The sequence below is a fragment of the Hetaerina americana genome, unplaced genomic scaffold (assembly GCF_022747635.1).
Source record: "Hetaerina americana unplaced genomic scaffold, ioHetAmer1.1.p SCAF_7, whole genome shotgun sequence".
NCBI classification, from domain to species: domain Eukaryota; kingdom Metazoa; phylum Arthropoda; class Insecta; order Odonata; family Calopterygidae; genus Hetaerina; species Hetaerina americana.
The window spans coordinates 38,271,384-38,291,308 of NW_027287316.1; the positions used below are offsets into that span (position 1 = coordinate 38,271,384).

The 19,925-nt window shown below is 39.3% G+C and overlaps 4 non-coding genes across 4 annotated transcripts; all 4 read left to right on the plus strand.

Moving 5' to 3' along the window:
• The first annotated feature begins 5,449 nt into the window (after positions 1–5,449).
• Positions 5,450–5,522, plus strand: TRNAF-GAA (transfer RNA phenylalanine (anticodon GAA)). The gene has a single exon. It is a non-coding gene; the product is annotated as a tRNA-Phe (tRNA).
• A 248-nt stretch (positions 5,523–5,770) lies between these two features.
• TRNAF-GAA (transfer RNA phenylalanine (anticodon GAA)) lies at positions 5,771–5,843 on the plus strand. Its single transcript has one exon. It is a non-coding gene; the product is annotated as a tRNA-Phe (tRNA).
• Positions 5,844–7,968: 2,125 nt separating this feature from the next.
• On the plus strand, positions 7,969–8,041 carry TRNAF-GAA (transfer RNA phenylalanine (anticodon GAA)). The gene has a single exon. It is a non-coding gene; the product is annotated as a tRNA-Phe (tRNA).
• Positions 8,042–15,118: 7,077 nt separating this feature from the next.
• On the plus strand, positions 15,119–15,191 carry TRNAF-GAA (transfer RNA phenylalanine (anticodon GAA)). The gene has a single exon. It is a non-coding gene; the product is annotated as a tRNA-Phe (tRNA).
• Positions 15,192–19,925: the final 4,734 nt, after the last annotated feature.

The window sequence follows — 19,925 nt, forward strand, 5'->3', positions numbered from 1 at the left end:
TCAGCGACGGAGGGAAAGAATCAAAATCACGTCAGAGCGCGAAGTGTCTTGCGGATTACTGCGCTCTCCCTTGGGGAGAGACCGACATTGATCCGACCGCGCCCCCCAACACGTCGTGGATCGTAGAGGGAGATAAAGAGACATAAATTTGCAGCAATTTCGAAGCCCAATATCACGGTTTACACACTGCCCGATTTCAATCCGTTATTCCCTCGAGTGAAAAGTTGCATGTTGGTATCAAATTTGGTTACCTGGTCTTTAAGCCTATGTAACCTTGAGCTAACATTTAAAACTTGTATAAAGAATAAAACTAGGAGCGAATTTTCCGCCATCTCTCTCTCTACTCCAGTTGCAATCAAGTAATATTATTAGGTTCAACAATATAATAGTTTGCTGAGAAATGACCTCACACCGAGCAAAAACCTCATCGAGTTACTTCTCGAGTATAAGAGAAGAAAAATTCAATATTTTCCATAAACGAATATTTGTATCCACCCTAGCAAACTATGACTACATGCTACATACATATAATTAATAATATTTATACCAGCAAGCATAACAAACGTTAAGACATAAAGCTAATAGCCAAAGGTTGAAGGTTCGACTTCAGGCTCCTGTCTATTGAGTAAATTATGGTAAATCACTTTTAAAGGAATAAAATAATAATTGCCAATCAAGGTTCTCCCAACTAAGATTTTAAAATATTTCCTCTGGCAGGATTTCAGAGCGTTATATGTATTCCCTCCTCGTCTTTCTGAGTGAGTAGGATTTGATGCGATCAATTACTTGTAAATACATATTGAACCAGAAACCCATCTTCTGTTTGATTTCTAGAGAATGCTGAATATTTAAAACTTGAAGTTTGCTTACCAAAGGGGGGGGGGGATTTAAACGAATTCCCAAGAAATTCGCCTACGACAAAGTAAATGCTATTAATACACCAGCTGATTGCGGGTTTCTCTCTGGTAATTTAGGATTACATTGATGTAGCGATTGGAATTGAATCTCAACCAATTTCTACACTTTTTTCATCAAAAAATGGGAAACACATCTTTGAATATATGATGGACGGAATAAGATAAAGTAACTCGGGCAAGTCGGGGTTTTGGATGCCATTCCCAGCGCCGCCAGTGTTGCTTTGATTATATTAGACCACATTTGTATTTTTAGTCTGAGGAAATGGTCTGCTAAATTTGTGAAAAACTGTCACGAGCTGGTAAGGTGATAATTGTGATGGGTTTATTAGTTAAAATATGCGGAGAAAACACGCAGGATGGGCGCTCCTGTAGTGATTAAGGTAGTCCGCGAAACTGAGGCTCTCAGAAATGTACGGAGCTCCCGAGTTTATTGCCGATACCAATGAAATCATTGGCATCACCACATTTCATTGTTTAATTAGACCGACAGTTGTATAAGTAAATATTGAGTGAATTCTTCATGATTTAAATACACGTCCCCTCCTTCAGAAGTTCTCAATTACAACAAAATCAAAGTTAAGCATCTAAATTTTTTAAATCGAAAAACCTTATCGTTGACGGCAAACGGTTCGCGATACTACATTTACCTAATTAAAGCCTTAATTTGCAAAACCTATGGCCAAGCTTGTTGAAACTTGGCCGCGTCCGAAGTGAATAGTACTTCAGATAAAAGCGACCGCGGAATTCAAGTGGATCGCACTCACTGACATTAGCTTTTTGATTCATGGTTGCACATGATTTCACGTCGTTTTCATCTCTATAAGTAATTTAACTTTTATCAGAAATGGCAAAAAGTTCTCTCCAAAACATTAAAGGGGTAAAAGACGTTACTGTATGCGTGTATATCGAATAAAATACGCGTTATGTATCTATGCATGAAAATTCAATGATTCAGTTAGCCTTTATTTTCTTGGTAATCTATTAAAATATTTCACGGAGAAACAATGCGGATAACAATCATGAAATGTTTGTAACATCCCACACCCCTTTGATTGTATCATTTTGTATTATATTAAAATATAGCGAATTAGATCGGTAAGTTCAGGTTTGATTATGCGAAACTTATTCGTTGCGGAAAAAATTACAACTTTGTGAATTCCTTTAAACATTTAATTACACTGTGCGATTAAAAATTAAGGTGAATTCACTAGGTTAAAATTTCCCCCCTCCCTCAATGTGGCATCCTTTTTAAACTTTAAATAAAATTGCATGCTTGAAAAGGCATGCTAATTTCTCTAAAAGAGAATGTCGTCAAATTTATACCTTTGCATTGAAAGAATTTAATTTTTAATTTCACGAATATCCCCTCAATGTCTCTGCATGCTTCAAGTCCCGTAGGTAATGCATTGAGGTGAGAATCAAAACAATAGCTGTTAAGCAAGCGATCACATTGAGCTACATTCCCTCAGTTTTACATTCCAGTCGAAATAAACTACCAGTATTTTCTCTGGGAGGGTCCTAATTTTCCCTTAATTTTGAGCATCGCGAACATCATCCATGCGCTGTATCACTTTCGTTTCGGAAACACGTGATGTTAGTGTTCTGCACTGCATGCCCGTGAATTATGGAAGTAAATCACTGGTTAATAACTGCCGGGATCGAAGCCGTCTTTGTATTCTCAGATAGGATAACCATCCCCTCGAAAAAAAAATCCACGCCCCCACCCCGTGGTCCTCACGACTCCTTTTTAATGACCCACCCGTCCCGGACCATCCCCCGAGCCACCTTTTCCGTCTCTTATGACCCGCCCAAAGCCAGAACCACTCCATCCCAGAAACCGAGCCCCCGACGCCCTCGGGACCAAGCGCCCCTAGGCCGCAGAGCCACCCCTCAAATATTCAATTCTCCACCCTCCCGACGTCAAACGGACCAACCAACCCCTCGAGCCCCTCCACCGGCGGCCACCCCTCAACAGATTGAAATGACAAAAGAGGAATATCCACGGGGGGCCAGGTGTCACTACCCCCTCTCCTCCCTCTCTCCCTCCCCCTCGGGTTCCTGTCATCCAACCCAGGGCTCCCCTCTCCCGAACTCATCCTCCCGCCTCCCCTCCAGGTTAAAGCCCACGTCTCCGTCCCAGGGAATAAAAAGGGGACCGCTTCATCTTCAATAAATACGCTTCGGATCACTCTTCCATCGTCGCGGAGGGAGGCGGGCGGACAAAGCAAAAAATAGCCGCGGTTCCGTTCTCCCTCCATCTATACAGCACCGGTCTCCTCTTCTCTCTTATCTGATTCTTCGCTCCCTTTCTCGTCTGGAATCTTTCTTGAAAAGCCGCGTTTTCCATCCCAAGCTTCTTAAGCTCGTGAACATCGTCATCTCCGTTTTCCTTCTAATCTCCACTGTTACGTGTGTTCCCTGACCCTGCTCGCCGTAGCAAAAAGATACGTTCTCGAAAGTGTATAGTTAAGATCTGTTGTTATGAGGAACCTACCTTGAGTTAATGGAATACCACGTGGGCGATCTGATTATTGCTACGTTAACGATTAGAGAAGGCTGATGGCTGAAATTGAGTAAAGAAATGGGGAAATCTGAAAGAGAGAAAAAAACATGGCTAGGCAATTGATTTCGTATGATCGTATACTAGGCCATCCATTAAAATTGTTAGGAATTTCATGGAATAACCGCGCTCTATGTACCTATCCCTTTTTTTTTACTTTCACAAGGTTTTTAACGTGACAATATTCCGGAAAACCTAGTAATTTGGCATTCCCTTCATTGTTTACAGCATCTAATTGTTGGTATCAAAGTGCCGTGAATCGAGTTATTAGGTTCGCTCCCCTTCGGTAGTACTGAATATAAGCCGTAAAAAGATATGATCAGAATTGCTTGTTGTTCGACAGTCCAATACTCTTTTATGGATTGAAACAAAATTCCGCAAAACATTTACAAAACTCGGGTATCGACGTTGGGCAATTTACAGAGATTTCGAAATAAAAATTTTCTCGGGGTGTGGGTACATCTTATACTACCGGCGAGGGGGGAGACCACAGAGGTGTGGGCCCACCTAGGTAAGAGATGAATAGGATTCCGTCATGGTCTCCAAAACGTCAAAGAGCTGCTTTCCTCTCAGCAAAGAGTATATATACTTGTATTGGAATATCTTTATGAGGGAAGTATGGTATCAACCATTGGAACACAATTGCACTCTATGCCGACGATACCTCAGTCTTCGCAAAGTGCACTATTGCAGATAAAACTGCTAACTGCGTACAGCAAGCACTAAATTAGATACTTTATTAAGCCATGTGGGTCATGGTGATAGTCCAGGTGTAGAGTGTTGGTACTACTGATAGTACTGTTGGGGGCCCTGGTTCGATTCCCGGGAAAGCCTTTCTGGGCACCTACAGCTCCACCCAAGCTATATGATTTTTCGGGTACCAAATCTTTCTGGGTGAACTCTAATATCACCTACCAAATCGACCTTCGGGTTGATTACTGTTTTTATGTTTAATTGATTGGTATGACTGCTAGATGATTGGAACTCGGCTGAATTGAAATCAAACCAAACGTCAGAAATCGCCTTAATAAATGCTTCTCATATATCAAAGCCAACAGCACACACTAATGGTCGGGAAGAAAATACTTCAGCAAAATTCCTTACAATAGTCATGTGCCAATGGTTAAATTATGGCAGACGCGTTCAGAAAATAACTTGCAATGCGGCAAAATGTTGATATTTTTTATCTACAGATGATTAGATATGGCATTCATACACAACTGCCCCAAAACACCACGCCCACTTTGGACAGAGTTAAGCGGCCGAGCTGTATTAACAGGGACGGCAGTTCTTGCTCTTAGAGAAAAATCACTGGGATAACTTATTATGACAGGCAAAAAATAACCTAGCTTGAAGGTCTGATTAAGTGAGAAAACTCAAAAAATGAAACCGGAAAGTGATTCTGAAAACCGATAACAAACCGAAAAGAGATGCGCACTGGTGCTATGCAGCGAAGGCCAGGCCTCACACCCGATGATGACGTTTCATTTCAAAACGTGGGTCCTATCCAATAAATCTTGCACAGAAAAGATAGACATTTGCATGACTTGCAGTTCATAACGAATCGATTCCACAAAGTTAAAAATGACATGACGAATTTTTGAATGACCATGGTTCTGTGTGGTATAACTACAGTATCTCCAAGGAGTAATTAGTTCGTGGGACATCGTAGCATGTAACTTCTAGTCGATGAAGTAACAAAAATGAAATCAACGTGTCTACCTGCCGATAGAGTCGAGGATTAGCCGAGAGCTAACTGTAAGTGAATTTACATTCTTTCATTTCTTATTTCTCAAGAAAACCTAATTGGTTATTGCACAGAGTTTATACATAGTTAGTGATCCTAAGAGAATCACAATAGATTTATTTCAAGCCATCATATTTTAACTGGCGTTTCCGATAGTTATCATTTTTGCAAGTTTGTCAGTAATTCTAGAGTACTCTTTCTGGTTGGTTATCGTGTTGCTCATAAGCCGAAATAGCTCAGTTGGGAGAGCGTTAGACTGAAGATCTAAAGGTCCCTGGTTCAATCCCGGGTTTCGGCATACTTTTTAAAGTTTTTAACGATTTCAGCGCACTCTCATACATTTTTACTCGTAGATTCTGGGGGCCTGCCGATTCTCTGCAATTTAAATAGAAATTTATTATGAAAATCTGGTATTTTCCAAGGAAAATTAAAATAAGTTTAACATTGTTGTGCCTTCCCTTTTATTAACAATAAATGTGGATTTTTCGCGTATTGGACCAGCAATTGATGAGTACTGCTGCTGGTTGCTTCTCATTATTATTACAAGCCGAAATAGCTCAGTTGGGAGAGCGTTAGACTGAAGATCTAAAGGTCCCTGGTTCAATCCCGGGTTTCGGCAATATTTTTTTATTTTCTTTCGGTCAGGGCAATAACAGTGATTCGTTATTCGTAACGCACAAGTTTTATCCTGGAAAAAATAAGAATGTAAAAAATGAGCTGCGTTGTGGAGAAATTACGTTTTCACCCAAGATGTTAGATAGAATCACTGATATAAGAGGACGCACTAGATAGGCGCACTATTTGAAGAACTTGCAAAAGGTTTGCGAAACCTTTGATATGCGCATTAATTACAACCTTTGAAAAGAAAGGTATGTCATTTAACTTTAAAGTAGTGCCACTGGTGAACTTATTGATCATTTGGCTCAAATGAAACTATTGGAAATTGTGTACAGCTATCGTCAATTATGATCTCATGGGATTACAGGGATAAAATCTACGGCGGATAGCTGTGAAATTCGTGAGGTGTGTCCCTTTTTCATAAAATATTTGCTTTGTCACTTTCTGTCAAAAAATTATTAATACATGACTACATGGGAAGAAAAACTCAAATTCCGTATTACATTATCGCTTCGAACATGTCAAGTTATGATTTTAATTTTATTTCGATGGAAAGTTCAATTAAAGAAAAAAAAATCGAAACCAGTTCGGTGTTCAGGTTCCCCCTCAAATGGAAAAAATTCTTTGGATTACAGTGATAATAATTGCAGTTATAGTAATGGATAGTGTTCATACAAAAATGGACTTTTTTGCCCTAGTCGACATCCAGGTTTAGATGAGCGGGAATAAAACATTTCGGAGCTAGAGTAACTTAAATAGAAGGTTCAATGGTTCAACATTTATTTTATCTATCGAAACAGCTTAGACTCATTCCTAACCCAGTTATAAACCAATAAATAAAAACGCGAGAATAATAAATGATTACCTATATATTGAATTTTAATACTAGACTAATGCATTAATAGAAAAAATAGGTACTAGAAAAAGGGAGGCCACTTTATTGCATCGAAAATATTTTGAAATATGACGTGGATCTCTTAACCTGGTGTATTACGTATGCCTTACTGTTGGATTCTAATTCGCACTCTTATTACTAAAAGCTACAGGATATATTTAAAAAATATTATTTCTGTTTTCTTGGTTCGCGGATAAAAATATTCATCCTTTTATATTGCAAAGAGAATATTGTCGAACTGAAAAGAGCAGTTACGTATTCATTAAAATAGCATTAGTATGCATTAAAGTTGTCAGAAAACCACGTGTGCAAAGCTCAGCATGCTACGATGCTATGTGTTCGTCGTATTACAATATGTGGAGTGGAATCATGGACGCCGATGGAAACAAGAGTTGGAAAGAATTGAAGCATTGGAAATGTGGCTTTGCAGACGGATACTATGGGCATCATGGATGGAGTATGGACGTAACTATCACTGTAGTCCTTAGCAGCATTTTAAAAGAAAAATAAATCTTGAGAACAATCAATAAAATAAATCTTTGATGTCTTGGCCACATCTAGAGAAATTAAAACAGGTACAGAAATAAGAAGAAAGAGAGGGGTCGGAAGAAGAAGAATAATTTGATGGGAGAATAATTTGAGGAGCTTGTTCTTCATCAAAATTGCAGTATTATTCCGTACAACTTAAAACAAATTTAAATCAGCCAATATGATTACCAACTCCTGCAGATTGTCAACCTGGAGCAGATGGGTACCTCAAGAAGAAGAATTGGAAACATTTTAATCCATTGTTGATAATGAATTAGAATATCTACGGCAATACACTACTACGGCAAATTACAAATGTTATTTTCGTCATAGATATTAATTGCAATTAGGAGTTAAAAGAATTTTGTTGGATGGGAAGGGAATTCAAGGAAACACAGTGACGTCGTTAAAATCCTGTTTAAACGATAGTTGCCAAAAGGTTTAAAGCAGAAAGCAGCACGTTCCATCTAAAGGCCTAGATAGATTATTCATTTGCAATGCAGTTGATATCGGGCCCTGCTGGTTCTCTGAAATTTAAATAGATATTTATTGTGGAAATATTGTGGAAGTATTTTCCGAGGATAATGTGATGACATTTATCTTTGGTGTTCCCTCCCTTTTATTAAAAAGAAAGGCAGCTTATCGCGTACTGTGCTAGTAATTGATGAATACTGCTTCTGGTTGCTTGTCGTTCTTATTGCAAGCCGAAATAGCTCAGTTGGGAGAGCGTTAGACTGAAGATCTAAAGGTCCCTGGTTCAATCCCGGGTTTCGGCAACTTTTATCGCAGATTTTTTAAAATTCATCCGTAGTAGTAGTAGTTTTTAAGGGAGGCGACCGACAGCTAAGGTCATTTGCGCCATAGGGAATGGACAGGATGAAGGGTGGAGAGAAACCCGTCGTCGGCATTAGCCTACTCTTTACGAAAGGCGCCAAGGGGTCCGCAGTTTAACGTCCCATCCGACGGAGGGCGTACTCGCTCAAAGTGCCCTCCACAAAGCATCTCAAGTAGGGATCGAAATACCTCTGAAAAATATTCAACACCGCCGGGATTTGAACCCAATTCATCCGTATAAACCAATTTTATACCTATTTTAAACCTAAGATCAATGAATATGAATGACAAAAATTGATGTTCATTATAAATAATGATGATGATGATGAATAACATTCGATCAAGTGTTTGGGATAAAAAGAAGAGTAAGAAGTACCAGAATAATCTGCAGGGGATTTTTAAACAAAGTTCAAGATTTTTTAAGCTTGAAGTATTTTTTAAATAATTTGATAAATTTATATACTTCATGGTGCTTCATATTGCTCTTCATATAGACCCACGTATTAAACTGAAATGAAATTCATAACTCGGAAGTCATCTGCATATGATATTAATATATACTTATACTCGTTATGGGTGATATAAGAACATTTTAATTAAGCAAACAATACTTGAATTCGAATTAACGGATATATTTTTTATTTTTTGCATGCCTTCTCCAAAGTCAGCCAAACTTTCGACTTGTAAGAACGGTAAAACTATATTTATAGTATATTAGAAATACCAGCACCCGATGGTTGGTTTAATAGGTGAGGGTACGGTTCACATAGTACTAAGCTCAACATCGGGTGAAAATCACACATGAGGGTAGGGGAGTCAGTTCCCTTCCGTCTATTGCCTGTGGCTTCCCAGGGTGATCTAGTTCTGCTAAGAATGCTTCTATGATATAACGTGAAATTTGTGCCAAAAATTGCACTATTCGCAGCAATGTTAACCATTACTCTAAAAAGCTAAACTTGATGTAGTATTCAAATAAGTCAAGTGCTGACCATTCCTTGGGTATGCATTTGCCTCGCAATTGTAATACAATATTATGTACACTCGGTATTATGGTATTTAAGGGAAAAAATTGCCGAATCCCGGGTCTGAACCAGGCGCCTTTAGATCTTTAACCTAACATTCTCCCAACTGAGTCATTTCGGCACATCGGCGAATTGTAATTCAATAAGCGTAATCGAAGAAGAGGAGAGCGTTGTTGGAAAACCGAAATAACATAAAAAATAATTAGGTTGCTGTAGTCCTATAATGCCTGTTAATCGGAAGGTTGGTCAAATTGAAAATCTTTCAGGTGACCAGAAAGGAAAATTTGGTAAAATCCATTTCAGAGTTAATCGACTTGAATCATCAATAAAATAAAATTGGAAATGTAACAGCAGTTTTCTAAATCCTCCTCATGACAAATAAAATTTAAAAGGAACCATTTTATTATCATACAATTTCACCTTTTCGAGGGATAATTTCGTTTGCCGTATTTCGTATCTGTAGTGCCCTTAGCTGTCACTTTGCTCCAGCAGGATAGGGAAAAGGCTTCTTTGACGCTTGACCCTTCGTAAAGGCTGATTGGAATCCGGCGGATATCTCCATTGGGCCATCACACGGTCTCTGTGACCGCTGAACGCAGCGGTCATAGATATATACGTATATTTATGCACGACTGTGTGAGCGAATGATGTTTTATCAAGTATATCTTAACCCAATCGATCTGAGAAAGAGCGGATGTTGAGCAGCTGAGAGTGGGTCGGTCGGGGACGTTTCACGCCCCCCTATGTCCCATTCTTCCTCTCCCCCTCCTCTCTTCGTCGTCCCCCGCGCACAATGATAGGCGACACTTCTCCCTCCGTCCGCTCCTTACGCGCTCCTCCGATTCCCCCGCAAATCCCGGCTCAACCACGGAATGTTCTCTTTCGGTCCACTCACCCGGGCATCTGCGGCGATCGACTCCTAATCTCGCTCCCCCGATCGTACGGGCGAGATAGCAGAAAAATGATGGAGAGTGGGGGGGGGGTTATGGGTCTGTGTCCCCCTCGACCCCCTCTTAACCCCCTCTCGCCAAATCGTCCCATTCTTTTTCTCGGCGTGACGCAAGGAGGTGGAAATGATCCCCTGTCCACGACTTAGGAGGAGGATTCCACTCCCCCTCACCCTCACAAATGGAAAACATGTAGGTAGGATCCAATAATAATCCGTGGTGTGGGTGACAATGTGCATCAAATCTCGGAGAGGTTATCTGAAGGGACGACCATTGCCTAATTCAATGTCATTCATCCGCCCATGCCCTTGGCTTGCAAACTTGCAGGGGTCTTACAGGGCTCGTTAAGTGGACAGTCACAATGGGCCTAGCTTACCGTACATCCTTTACTTCATTATCCAATTGAGAATTTATAACTACTTTAAGTGGTTTGTAATGTTTCAATCCTATAACCAATATTCATTGATAAGAACTCTCTACCAATATTTCGGTCAACTAGGTGACCATCAACGTGAGTGAGAATTTTACAACGGGGAGGGCAACAGTAAACTTGACTACGGGCAGTATTTCGTTACTATTGTCATCACCGTTGTCAATTTCTCACTACGGTTGGTGATCACCTCGTTGACCGAAATATCGGTACAGAGTTCTTTAAAATCAATATTGGCTACAGAATTGACACTTAAAAGTTCACAGCCAAGAGTTCACAAACCCTTCGTTTGTTTTAAGTGGCGTACGAGCTTATGCATTTGAAGCGCATCAAAGATAAGCCTTAAAATTTCTTTAAGTCAAATCAAGTAAATTTATGGTGACATATGATTTTTCCTTTATATTATAGGGATTACCAAAGAATGGTACGGTATTTTAGATTTGAGGATTTTTTTTCTAGCAGATGTATACATATTTTCATGAGTACGTGTATTATGTGTTTTAATTATTTTAGCAACGTTAAATAGTCTCAAACGAAACCTGATTCCTGATGGAAAATGTTTGACTGAGAGCCCATTTTTGACGAACCTTTGAAACATTATCCATTGGAATCGTATGCTCTCATTATCTATTTTTTTCTTTCGTTTCACCTTGGACTATTTTTGAGAACCCAATTAGCAGGCTAACTATAACCAATGAAGACCCAAAGGATCCAAATAAGGTTAAAGTGAGTGAAAATACGCTTTGAATTAAAGTGAGTGAATTTAATAAATAACAACTAAGCCTTCTGCACAGGTAGGGGTGGATAAGGTGAATTTATTATAATAAAACTTAATGAAGCAGTGTTCGTTTTCTGGGAATATTAATGAACCTTGGTTTTATATGATAATATAGATTAGCGTCATTAGAATGAAAGGAATAGTTCATGTTTTTCAAGATAGATGGATCAGTTTCAAAGAGACGAGGGAAAGATAATTTAGAATGTACTATTAACTGATGTACTAAAAATAAAAATTGAGAAAAAGAAGTGGGAAACACTGATGTACATACAAAATAAAAGATTTCTAAATAACACCAAGCGTGTACTCGTATCGGTCAAGGCCAATGATTTTTACACTCTGAATTTTTTGCATTGCTTGGTCATCAGGGGTAAATGCCATTGAATTCTTCGTCAGAAAAACAAAGCAAGAAATAATTGGCCGATTAATGGGTGTAAAACTATATTTAACGCAATTATTTTTCCTCACTTTGACTGCCGTTATGACATGCTAAACAGTTTCTATGGAGGAGACAAAATTATACCCTAGGAGACTATGACATCTGGTGTTCTTTGTATGTGAAAAATCATGTAATACAGGGTTCGTCCGGAAAATAAGTGTACTGAGCTCAGGAAAAAAAATTTATTACACTTTTACATATCTTAAGCTAATATTCCTCAAAATAGCACCCTTGTGAGTCGATACACTTGTTCCAGCGGCGTTCCCATTCCTGGAACGCTCCCGCGAAGGCATCATCGGGAACCTCTCGAAGACACGTCGTCACGGCCTCTTTGACGGCGTCCAAAGTCCCGTATCGCGTTCCTTTCAAACTCCTCTTTATCTTCGGGAACAGAAAGAAGTCCGGTGGTGCCAAGTCCGGGCTGTAGGGCGGGTGCGGCAGCGTTGCCACGCCGTGCTTGGCTAAGAAGTCCGACACGACAAGCGCGGTGTGAGACGGCGCATTGAGCACTTTCGGCACCAACTTTGCACAAATTTTTCGCATCTGTAATTGCTCCCTAATAATCTCGTGCACTATTGTTTTTGGCACATTACACTGCTCTGCTATCATCCGAACACTAAGACGACGATCAGAGTTCAGTACATCGCGAACTTTTCGCACATTTTCGTCGGTGAGTGTCGTTGATGGGCGTCCAGGCCGTGGTTCGTCGTCGACCTCTTCTCTGCCCTCCACGAACATCTTGTGCCACCGAAAGATCATGTTTCTGGACATGGCTGACTCCCCGTAAGCCTGGTTAATCATACCGACAGTTTCGGTAGACGATTTCCCAAGCTTTACCGCAAATTTGATGGAATAACGCTGCTCCAAAAACTTCGGCATCGCGTTCCGTGACGTGGGTCGAGAGTGGAGGTTCGCGTTAACAGAGCTCCTCACTACACCACAGCTCAGAGCCGACTGCCTTTTTCAGCGTCGCTTACCAACATACCCCCCTCCAATCGCAGCCCGTCAGAGCGGTGCTGGGCGCGACTGGAGCGGCGGGAAAAAATCAGTACACTTATTTTCCGGACGAACCCTGTAGACTGATAAATGTATAAAAAGCTAAAATGGTTTATAGTAAGAGAAAGGCGGTTATATATAGTATTGTAGCAGCTTTTAAAACTTGTAAGGCAGGTCGCCCCAAGTATATCCACAATTCATTTGTTTTCAGGAAAGAAATCCACAACCGAGCTACTAAGATCCCATTGCTCCAGTTAACAATATCCACAGCAATATAATGAAATACGCCATTAAATATTCACGACTACGATGTTAGAAACGTTGAATTCACCACCAGATAGCTTAAAATATGCTAGGTCTTGCCTAATTTTCAAACGCAACTGTCTAAGGCCATTTTACCTGATAAAGTACTTACTGCATACAATAAAAATAGTATAGAATGATAATTGTAATGCTGAACTGGAGTATTTCTAATTACTTGTACGTTTAATTTTGCTACTATTTATTTCTTTTTATATTGTTGCTTGTCACTTTGCCAAATTTTTATAGTAAAAATGGAAAGTGATGCACTTACAATGTGAGTCTCAGGAGCCTTACAGGGCTACGGCAATAAACTATTATTATCATTACCCCCAACCTATCATGGAATTCACGCAATAGAAAGATATAGGGGTCCGCCTAATAGGAATTTGGTTTCATCATGCGATTAGACGGTCAGAGATGAGATGCACAGGGGTAGGGGGAGGGAAAGAGGAAAATGTAATGAAAATATTATGGGGGACTGATGGAATGTTATTTTTCATTGGAAAGACAGCTGGAACCCGTAGAAAGTGCTTGGGTTCTTTTTTAGAGTATGATAATTAAGAAAAATAGAGGAAAGCCAAAGATAATCAGTTATATTCGCCAAAATTTGCCACGATAAGAAATTGAGCTTTAAGGTATCGCTACAAAAATTGTAGCGGAAGTAATGACGGTGAGTGAAACTGATAAAATAAGAGAACGAGGCACCGGAAAGAACAGATTTTGATACGAATAATAGCCCTTGAATAATTCACGACTACAACAGGGGCGAGGTGAAGCAATAGAAATACTCCAAGAGAACCTGACTATAAGGTGGTATTACTATTACGAAGAATTTACATTCATCTGAATTTAAATTATAAAGATCGGCGTTCTAATACCAATCCCTGCCATACGTACATCCAAGTGGGGTCTGCTGGGTATAGATGTAGCCTTTGAATGAAAAAAAAAAGTGAGCTCTTTAATTTTCCAGAAATAAAACAATGGCAGACGAAAAATTCTATTCAAGAGTTTCAAGTGATCCTGGAGCAAATATTTTCATTTTTGGCTCCCGTCATTGATTTGTGGTGTCCCAAGAAGTGGTTTGGTGTTTTTAAAAATATTATAGGCGCGCACGCGACAACAGCCATGAAGAACGCTTCTAATGTCTTAAAACTCTAAACATCACTTTAATTTTCTTGGGGTCTAGAGGAGTAGTTAGTCGTAGCTACATTTAAGCGAGAAGTTCATTTTACAATATATGTTGTTTTTTGCCATTTAGGATAAAACAAACATAATCAAAGGCTTTAAATAACTCGTGATTACAGAATTTACTGCTTCTGTGAATGATCATTAGTACTTGTAGATATTCTCTCGAAATTCCCTTTATTTTCATCTAACTCAATTCAAAATACTTCTGTTTTTCACGGAGCGAAGTAATTAGCCCAATCCTATTTTAAATAAAACAAGTAGGTATACACGTACTTCGATCAAATCCGCGTTAAGGAACGCTCTTGCCTAAATTTATGAATATAGCCTGGGTGTGCGGTAGTTGGAACTGAGGAATTAAACGGCAGTTAGGAAATAGTTTATGCTCAAATGTGGAACATCAAATAATTGTGCCGTAAAAAAATGTGATCCGACCCTTTCTCAAACACGAGGGCCTCTTGTATCACGACAATGAACGAGAATTGGCGACAGCGGTCGCTCTTTTTTTTGGCTGAGGGCTCGCTCTTATCAGCATCTGCCCCTTTCATCTACACTCTGTTCCTCCCCTCACCCTAATTTTCACACCATTGACCACTAATCAAAGGGTGTAGGTTGGATTCAATACTTGAATAAAAATGACAAAGATCCTTCAGATGGAGAGGCATATGACCTACGGAAACACTTGGAAGATTCTCCAGTGTTGGCTCGTTAATGGAGGAGCACCTTAAGTAAGGTATATTTTGTGTGCTCAAATTGATGAATATTTTCTCGGAAAACATTTCTGATATGGAACCTTGTACCCAATTATTCTTTATTATGTGTGCCAGCTATTAGAATTTTAGATATTTTCAAATAATTTCAATCTTTTCTATGAGTAACAACCAAATGAATAATATTGTATTGATTGATTAATATCACAGCCGAAATAGCTCAGTTGGGAGAGCGTTAGACTGAAGATCTAAAGGTCCCTGGTTCGATCCCGGGTTTCGGCAAATGTTTTGTTTTTATAAGTGAACTAATCAATTTTCGTCATTCGTAAAGAATATCTTGATAATAGGCGTGCGTATGTTTATGTATTTTAAAACAAACGTGTCGGTTACAGATCACGTTTTAGTTCCGAAGTTCAAACTGTTGTTAGAACTAAATTTGGAAGGCAAGAGACTAGCTCTTTACGTTGTCAAACTCACTTTATATGCTTATTTTAACACCCTTGCCTTTATAGATATAATATTGACCAAATTGTTTTTCATGTTTATCAATTAAAACTGGACTACCATACTTTGATCCAACGTCAGTTACAAGGAGTAGTATACCTACACGGCTGAAGTCTACAGCCAATAACTTTGACCTTTATAGCCTCTATGAACTAGATCCCCTTATCAATGAAAATACATTATTTTAATGTTTATCGTTAGAATTTAATTCGTGTGACTGCAAAACCTGAGAGAAAAAATCAACCGCCATATTAAATTAGCTCTACTACGCTTACAGAATATGAGAAATCATTTTTCTTACGCGTATTTCGCGACGAATAATAAAATCTGGTTACTCATCTAAATACCAGGGGGATAATTAAGGAAAGCGAAATTCTCCGGAAATTCTCCTCTTTTTCGTTTGAACTAAGTTCTTGGAAAAAAGATCCCTCTGTATAGTCACCATTTATATGAAGCATTTATAGTAATGTTTGAGATATTGTGAAAGCCATTTTTGAGAGGAAGTGATATTCATTATTGCTTTCACCTGATGAATTGTTGATGGTTTCCGGCACAACTTTATGGAATCGATTCATATTGGAAATGAAACAATAGTAACTTTGAGATTCCACTGATAATTTATTAATAGACGACCCGGATTTCGACGTTCAACGTCGAAACCTAAGGATGACGTTGAACGTCAAAACCCGAGTCTTCTCGCAATACATTTTCAAAGGAATCACAAAGTTAATATTGTTTCATTTTCTGAAGAATTGTCGCAAACTATTTGCACTTGGCTCAAAGGGACGTTACAGTTCTATTTCGCGAGGAGAGAGACGAGGGAAGAGTGTGGGAACTGCAGGGTGGCTCCACAGGGGCGCAGCACTGAGTGGGATCTACGTCATTTGGCCCCTGGCCGTGGGAAATTTTGCACCTGATGGCGCGTGTACTTTGGCCGGGAGATCGATATGGAGACGAAGATGGGCCCAGGACTGTCACATGAAAGTAGGGATGAAATTTTAAACATGGGCGAAGAAGAGGCATTTAGCTTATGCATACAATGATGTATCAAATGATCGCTTTAAGAGGGAAAAGATACAAAACTCGCGAAATTGCACCACTAAAATATTAAATTTTATTCACCATTCCTCCGCGAAATGGTCTGGATAAGTTTTATTGCGACGATTAATCGTTTTCTTTGTTTTGAAATTTGTTTTTCTCTATATTTTTCATCTGTTTTGCTTAAGTGTTTAGGTTTAAGTGTTTAGGTCTTTAGTTTAGGTTAAAATTATAAAACCGTGGTTACTTAGCTGTCAGTAAAATTTTTTAAGCAGTTGCTATTTTATTTGCTGTTAAAGTAATTTAAATGGCGTTTCTTAGTTTGTAGTTAGAGTTTATAAATCGAATCGTGGTCTCCTCGTTCAAGTAGTAGTTGTAGTTTCTAGGGGAGGCGACCGACAACTGAGGTCATTTGCGCCATAGGGGATGGACAGGATAGGATGAAGAGTGGAGAGATACCCGACGTCGGCATTAGCCTACTCTTTACGAAAGGCGCCAAGGGGTCCGCAGTTTAAGGTCCCATCCGACGGACGGCGTACTCACTCAAAGTGCCCTACACAAAACACCTCAAGTAGGGATCGAGATACCTCTGCAAAATATTCAACACCGCCGGGATTTGAACCCGCACCCTCTGGGTAGGAAGCCAGTACGTTACCCCCCGCGCCATCTCGATCCCCTCTCCTCGTTGAAGAGCGATATTCAGTGCAAAGCGGTAGTTAGGAATTTATTGAGTCATTTAGCCCAGAATAGCGCGTAATAAAGAAGCGATCAGAGTTAGACTAAAAATATTTCATCGCAAAACGATACCCTTCACAAAAATGCTCCTACCACCCTCATCGTTAACGAAAGTCACCCTCCTTGTTAGGGAAATCGCAATCATTACTAAATATTCATGTTTTTGTTGACATCCCAAGATTTTCTATTAATTACAATCGGCCCAATGTTTTAAAGTTTCCGCCATGCAACAGTTCTTGAAGCAATGCATATTCTTCCCCAATGTCATTAATACGATGATAACATTTGGGGTAATCCATAGCAAGTAATTTTAAAGTTTTAGCTGAAAGATGAAAACGAGTTAGTAGCAAACTTTACTTTCAATGCTCTGCAAAGAGGTTCATGGCTATTGTATATAATCCAACCCCTGAGAAAGCCTCTTTGAAAAATTTAGGCACGGTTTATACAAGTAATATCGCGGAAAGAGATATTATACCAGTGATCAACGAAGGTTCTTGCTTTCAAAGCTTTACATTTGGCTTCCGAGACTTAGGAAGTATCATCACTACATGTCCATTGCACGCCTTTAGCGTTTGGACTTCATACGTACCCAAATTTTTTTAGCGAAGTTAGATGATAAAGGGATGCAGTTTTAAAGCGAAGTAGCTTTCGGATTTAACAGGAAACAGCTTTCGGCGGCGACATTTCCTTTGAGTGCCACATCCTGCGGTTTTGTCGACTCCTCCCGTAAAGGAGCGGCATGGTCTCAGAGCAGCCACGAGGGTCGGTGATAGTGGCAGCATTCCTTTGGAATTTCAGTGAAACTTGACCTCATATCAGCGTTTTAGTTATTTCCGCGCGACAATAAATTACCGAAGAATGGCCGTTCCAAGCGTGTGTCCTTTGGTCCTGTTTCCTGTTTTATTAGCGGTTTATTCATACGCATGTAAGTATCGCAATCATAATTGGGCCCTGAATCTATATTAAGATACGTAAATTCGCAAGTTCTGAATGTCATGACGTCCATCCACTTCCATCCCATCCGCAATTCTCATCTCCGAGTTCGTTATTTTGGGATATTTTTAAGGAAAGCGTTTCTGCACCGTTTTTGAAAAGAACAAAGTCAACTTTCCTTTGAAAAATGTGAATGCAAAAAGAATTAGGTTGGCGAAGGGAAAATATTCGGTAACACTGGGAATGAAGAACAACCTACCGGGCAGAAAAAGACCATGCCATGCTACTCGAGGAAATTCAGCGTATCTATTTGTCAATGGGAAGCTTTGAAAAGGCATCACACCCGACACCGCGATTTTACAGTGAGCTGAAATCGCCATATTAACCATAGTGCAATTTTCTATGCTCTGCAATTTTTTCATTAAATTCTATAATAATTATTACTAAGGAATTAGGCTTAATCCCCTGCAGTTAGCCTCAATAGGACGCTAGTTAGCGTAAGACGTACACACTTACAAGTAATAATACTGTCCCGCTGGACCGAATGCATTTAATGAGCGTACTACCTAATGTACCACGAGTTTAATTTTTAAGTCCTCACAAATTCTCCACCTAATAGCTGTAGATAATTCTCCACGCCTATCAATTCTATTGGAATTTCATAATTTTCAATATTTATTGGAAGATATTTTACAGTGCGTTCATAACTTTATTTGAGAACACCAAGAATGACTTATGGTTTGAGAGTATCTTGAACGATCCCTCCTATAATGGCAACATATTTAATGCACGACAAATAGTTGAGGAAAATTAGTCGTATACGGCGTTGTTCATGCGTGTCTAGTGAAATAGCGTGTGGAATAATTATATTCATTTCAGTCCCATAGTTACTCTTGCATCAAAAATTCACTATCTGAAACATACACAAAACTCTACAGTGATTTCAATCTTAGGCTGGGAACCTTAAGAGTACGGGAGACTGAGTGTAGTTCATTTCTAGAGTGTATTGAACTATTTTATCTTACCAATACCAATCAAGCTAATAATATTAATTTAGAGAAAAAAAATTAATGTAGGAATATCGTATAGAAGTTATAGGTTTATGGACACCGTATTTCCGCGGACAATATGTAATAGAAAGCATCTAGGTCACACTCCTAATCCCAGCTATTGAAACCCTTTCCAATTCTACATCTCTTTCCACTGATATTGAATCATATGTTATCTTGTATGTTATATACGTACAGAAAGATGTAGATAGCCATATCCTCGGGCATCTTGGATGATGCAAGTTGCTTTCGCTGATATCTAAGTGATAACCAAACCCTTCTTTGTCTAATAGCACCTCGGCTTATCGAGACTAACCAATATTTGTTCAACTTATGGAAGAGCGGTAGCTTGCACATTGCACTGTCCTTCTTAAGGTTTTAGTGTCGATTTCTGATCCCTTTGAACTGACTCCTAAGTTATCCTTGGAATTAATCATCATATAGTATGTCCATATCTCTTTCCAAATTCCCCTACTGAGGTTCGCATTAGCTGCGTGTGCAGAAACTTCTAATACCTTTCTTATTCCCTCTTGAGGAGGTTGATGCGGCTCTTAATAAATCGCCCGAAGGTCTGACAGGTGCTTCCGGAAGCGATGGCTATTAGGTCGTATAATTGTGGTGTGGTTACATGACGACATGGATAGTAATTGAGTCGGGATTTTATTTCTTACGAACATGTGAAAGAATAGCATCATTATCATAAGTCTCATATTCACTGTCGTGCACAATATTTTGGCGATTAATTTTACATGCATAA